The sequence below is a fragment of the Cupressus sempervirens genome, chromosome 3 (genome assembly GCF_028749045.1).
Source record: "Cupressus sempervirens isolate cs-2001-9-10 chromosome 3, ASM2874904v1, whole genome shotgun sequence".
In the NCBI taxonomy this organism is placed as follows: Eukaryota; Viridiplantae; Streptophyta; class Pinopsida; order Cupressales; family Cupressaceae; genus Cupressus; species Cupressus sempervirens.
The window spans coordinates 602,750,765-602,756,227 of record NC_143120.1 but is presented as its reverse complement, the minus strand read 5'-3'; positions in this window follow the sequence as shown (position 1 = coordinate 602,756,227).

Sequence of the window (5,463 nt, the reverse complement as noted above, 5' to 3'; positions counted from 1 at the left end):
AAGGTGCATCCCCGCATGCATAGTCAGTAGCCTATTGACTGTAATGTGGGGAAGTACCTAGCTGACATGTGGTAGTGGGCCTCGATTAGCGGTGATGTGGTAGTTCGGTTAGTGGATGATGTGGCAGTTGACTAGGCGATCAAAGAGCCAATAAGAGGCTAACATGTGGCACTGATGTATTAGCCTGTCGAAGGGTACCACGTGGGACCTGGGTGGATGGTAACATGGCAGGCACTGACTAATGGCATGCTGCCATGTGGTAGGAAAAGTCAAACAAAAGGTTGACCTGAAATGCATGGGTAAGGCAGGAAGTAAAAAGTGATTTAAAAAAAATGTTTTTCAAAAAATCACATGCAAAAGTTTTAATTTGAAATGGATAAAACCTAAACTTTAGGAAATATTAGATTTTTGCATTAAAATTTAAAAGGTGAAGTGTAGCCCAAAGACTCTAGCAAGGGCATATTTTTCAAAATGATTTTTTTGGTGTTTCTGGTAAGCTAATATAGTGATATTATATATCACCGAAACTAGGAGAGAACACAATTTTCGTTTATGGAGTTTGTTTTCACACAAGAAGTCATCTATTTAGGTTATACAAGGTTTTATCCTTGATTCTCAACTTGCAGCCGCATTCAGGTATTGAGGTTCAAATGTGTTTTCTTGCAAGGTGATGAATTAAATGTACATAAAAGGCAATAAAAATGCAATTAGGGTCGAGTTTGGTCACCTTCAAGTCAGTTAAACCTAGATTTTATTAGCATTTTATGATGCATTTTAGATATATGATTGACACAAGGGTTTTCATCATTCATAAGAGATATTTTCAAGTTGGTTACAGAATAATGATGAAAACTAAATCAGATTTAGGGGTAGAAAGAGGAGAGATGTTTTACAACAACAAAGAATGGAGATTCAAGTGGACACATGTCACTTTGAGATCAGATCTAGGATTCCATTCTTCTTCTAGATCTTCCTATTTCTCATCCATTGTAAGGGTTGGTTCTAGTTTTGGAGAAAAATTACTCACTGCTGTGATACCTTGTGTGTTCCCATGTTTGAGTTTTCTCATATTTGCGAGACCATAGATTCCAGTTTTGATGTGTTTTCATCACTGTGACACCACATTCTTCAGTAGATATTTCTCTTGTATGAATAGTAACACTGAAGATAATATAGCTAGTTCTGATCTGTTAGGCATTTCTATGTTTTAATTTTATGCATCTAAATGTATAGTTTCAAGGAAATGAATACAAATGAGCAAGAATCTCTTTAGTTTTGTTTTGATTCTTGTCTCCTATCTCTATAATCTACAATCTTATGTGGTTTAGGGACAAAGAACTGAGACCCATTTGCATCTCCTTAAGGTGGTAAGTCTGATATATTTTGCTATTGGAACAAAGGGCTAAGTAAATGCTTGATGTGTTTGGTAGGGTTGCTGGTTATTTTGAGAGGGATATTTCATGAGAAGGAGGTCTTTATGAACACTGATGTCTGATTCAGAAGGTGATAAGATAGATCTGATATCTAGGTGTATGAAATATGTCACTGATATCACATATGTATGTATTTAATTTGTGTAATTTCCCAATAGATAAGGCATTGATCTGCTACAGGATCAACTCATTCTTACTGCTACATATTTGAGGATTTGCTAAAATCAACATCATTAATCAAATGTCTTTCCCTTTAATGTTGAAGAGCTGAAATAGGATGCCTTCACTTAGCTTAGCAATTTCTTTGGCCATGTTATTAGCTATTCCATGTTTGAGAACTATGCATAAGTGTTAGAAGATTAAGGATTTTATCTGCTTTGTTAGATTCAAATATATGTTTTAGCATTGGTACCATATAAATGAATCAAAGGTACACCCACCTAGGTTTTGTAGAGCTTGAAGTAGAAGAAGGGTCTAGCCTTATAGTTGGCCCGGTGTCTGAAAGGGTATGTTGAAGATGGGAAGTAGCTGCCCCTAGATGTATCCTGTTCTCATTGGGGTAATTGAAACCAGGATGTTTCAAAACACCAACATGTGGTAGTTGATAGGTTTAGTAAAATGTCTCATTTCATTCCTTGTAAAAGCACTAGTGATGCTACCTACACTACTAACTTGTTTTTTGAAGAAATTGTAAGGTTACATGGATTACCACAATCCATTATTTCAGATAGGGATATAAATTTTCTCGGGCATTTTTGGAGGACATTGTGGAGGAGATTGGACACAAATCTCAGTTTTAGCTCTACCTACCATTCACAAATCAATGTGCAAACTGAAGTGGTCAATATATGACTTGGAAACTTGCTAAGATGCCTTACCAAGAAATATGGTGAGAAGTGGAACCAAATACTACCCCAAGCTAAATTTTCCTTTAATGATTCAATGAATAGGAGTATGGGGAAAAGTCCTTTTCAAGTTTTATATGGCTACAACCCAAATGGCATATTGGAACTCAGAGATATTCCATCAGATATACTAATTAGGGCTCATGGTGAACAATTTGTAGATCACATGAAGGATGTTCATGATCAAGTAAAGAAGGAATTGGAAAAGAGTGCTTTTAAGAAAAAAGAAGCCAAAGATAAAGGAAGGAGATATGTACAACTTTAGGTGGATGATTTGGTGTGGGTCTACTTGAAGAAAGAAAGGTTTTCCAAGGGAAAACATGCAAGGTTACGCATGAGGAAGGTTGGTCCATGCAAGGTATTAAGAAAGTTGGGCACAAATGCATATGAGGTTGAGCTCCCAACTCACCTTGGCATCTCACCAATCTTTAACATAACAGACCTCACACCTTACAAAGGTGGTGAACAGGAAGATAGGGAAACACACATGGAAGAGTTTGAAGAGGATGTTGCAGCCCTACCTTCACATGAAGGGAAAGAACTAGAGATGATCTTGGACACTAAGATCATCAAGAAGACCACGAAAAAATGTTGGCAAGAAGTACTTGGTGAAATGGGTAGGTTATCTTGAAGAATAGACTATTTGGATGGATGAGGTGGACATGAAGAACATGGCACAAGCTTACAAGAACTCATCTCAAAGGGACTTGAGATCAATCAACACTAGGAGTATGGTGTAGGAGCACACTCTAAAACATCTCCATCCAAGGAATAAGACATCTCAAACTCTCCTTTTCATTTATGTAATAAGCCCAATTTGTGAGACCAAGGGACAAAAGGTACAATTATAAACCTTGTCATCCACCTTGGGTAAAAAGGGCATTTTCTTGCATTTCCATCCTAGGAATAGGAGAATAGATGTTAGGAGACCTTAATAAGGTTTTAAACATGTTTTAGCATACTATAATCAATTCTTGATCGACATTTTTCTCTTGATAACTTTTTGGACAAAGTTGTCAAGTTGCAAATTTGCAAGTTTTGGTGAGGAACTGATCCAAGCCACTTTGTGGTTGTAGGAACTACTAGGATCTATCATATGTTGATGGAAATGAAGTCCCAAGACAAATTGGAGAAGAGATTGTATAGAGAAAACATTGTTGCAATAAAAGAAACTAAATTTTTGTAGCAATTTGACTGGTTTTTGGCATTGTACAAATCTATATGGTCTGAGAATTGTAAAAATATGACATTGTTGGATAGAGGGTTGAATTACCTCTCTAATTTATTTTTTGAAGGCCTCATGAATCATATCAAGCAAGTTATCATCATTTTTATGTTGATTGTTGCATTATAGGCTGTACATAGGGTTTTGGTGGAAAGTTGGCCATATCTTGCAAATACACCATGGGAAAATATAAGTCTTGGTGATTTGCAACGTATGTGGATGTATTTTAAGATCATTTTTTTGTTTCATTTTGTGGCAATGCAGGCCATAGGAGAAATCCATAAAACCCTCTCTATGTGACTGTCCTAAAATGTGCATTTGAGTGCATGAAATGAGTTGGGGGTGGAGTCTAGTGTTGAAAACAAAGAATTAAGGTTTTCTTCATGATCTTGACATGTTACAAGAGTTTATGGTGTCTAGGAGGTTGTTTTTGGGGTACTTCCTTTGTTAATCAACCCCAATCAGGCCTAGTTCCTAATTGGCAATCTTGAGGAAAAGTAGAGTTAAAAGATTGGTTTGGAGTTCTCCTTTTGGGGATACTTGAGGGTAGTTGTTAGGGTCCCTTTGAACCTAGATTTGGTTTTGGTAAAGCCCTTGGAAACCCTAGAGATAAACTTGCTAACAATTTTCCTAGTAGCCCTTGTAGTAGGACAAAATTATCAATTGTGCCATAAACTTGGAAAAAGGATTGTGAAGTTGTAGAATTTGATTGTTTGAGTTGTTTATAATGAGTGGGGATTTGATTCCACCCTAGAAGGTCCATTTAAGCCTTAAAGACTCATGTTCCTAATTTGTTCCTTGTAACCAAATACAATGGAAAGTTGTGGGAATGGTCTACCTTGTAGAGCCTCATCTGGTTTAAGATAATATTGTGATTGTTTTAACCTTTCTAAGTCTAATAAGGGTGTTTTGAACTAGATAGATTGAGGCTTTCCACCATTCGTTGTCTCCTTAAAATGAATCATGTTCCCCTCCATACAAGACATTCTATTCTAAGTGATAAGGCTATCACATCTACATCACTTGCATTTCTACAAAAAAAAATGTATTGCATAGATTCCTTCATGTGAGTCAAACCACTATCAAAATTATTTTACCCTATTGTATGGCTATTTATCACAACATAACTTTATCTACTGGCATTTTCCCCTATAATATATGATCATATAGCATAATACAACTATCTATTTATATCAATATAATTATTTTTTCCTATCACATGGCTATCTAACATACACAACTTGCTAACCATATCCATTCTATTTTATGGCTATCTAGAATGACACAAAATACCATCAATATAATTCCAATCTTAGTTATCAACATATAACAATCTACATCTAATTAAAACCATTATTTTCCATCTAGAATTTTTTTCTACAACTCAAATGTTACGATGAAAATTCTAAGACCATATCTAAGTACCAAAAATTGTAATTGGCATACACAAAATAAATTAGCTTGAATTTCCTACCATGGATGACCTATATTATAGGGGTTGACTATAATCACCCCTAGTGGTGGGAAGTTCCATTGATCAACAAAAAAAATGATAAAGAGGTAATGGATCTATGTAGGAGACTAATAGATATTCTTGTAGCTAGATATGTACTTATTTCACCTATCACTTGCACATAAAAAATAGGGAAAACATTGAGAGAAAGGGGCTTGAACAAGTTAATCCTCTATATAGAAATTAACCATGAAATAAAATTAAAATTTGATAGTTAATAGAGTGTGATATTAGTAGCAGACTAATGACAAAATGTTATACCTTCACAAGTGTCAAATTACCCATGAAAATTCTTGAAAGTGTTCTTGATGTAGTCTTGACCTTAGATTTAGGACATGAATAATATGAATACCTTTTACACATGATAGTATCTAGGAATTACTCCAT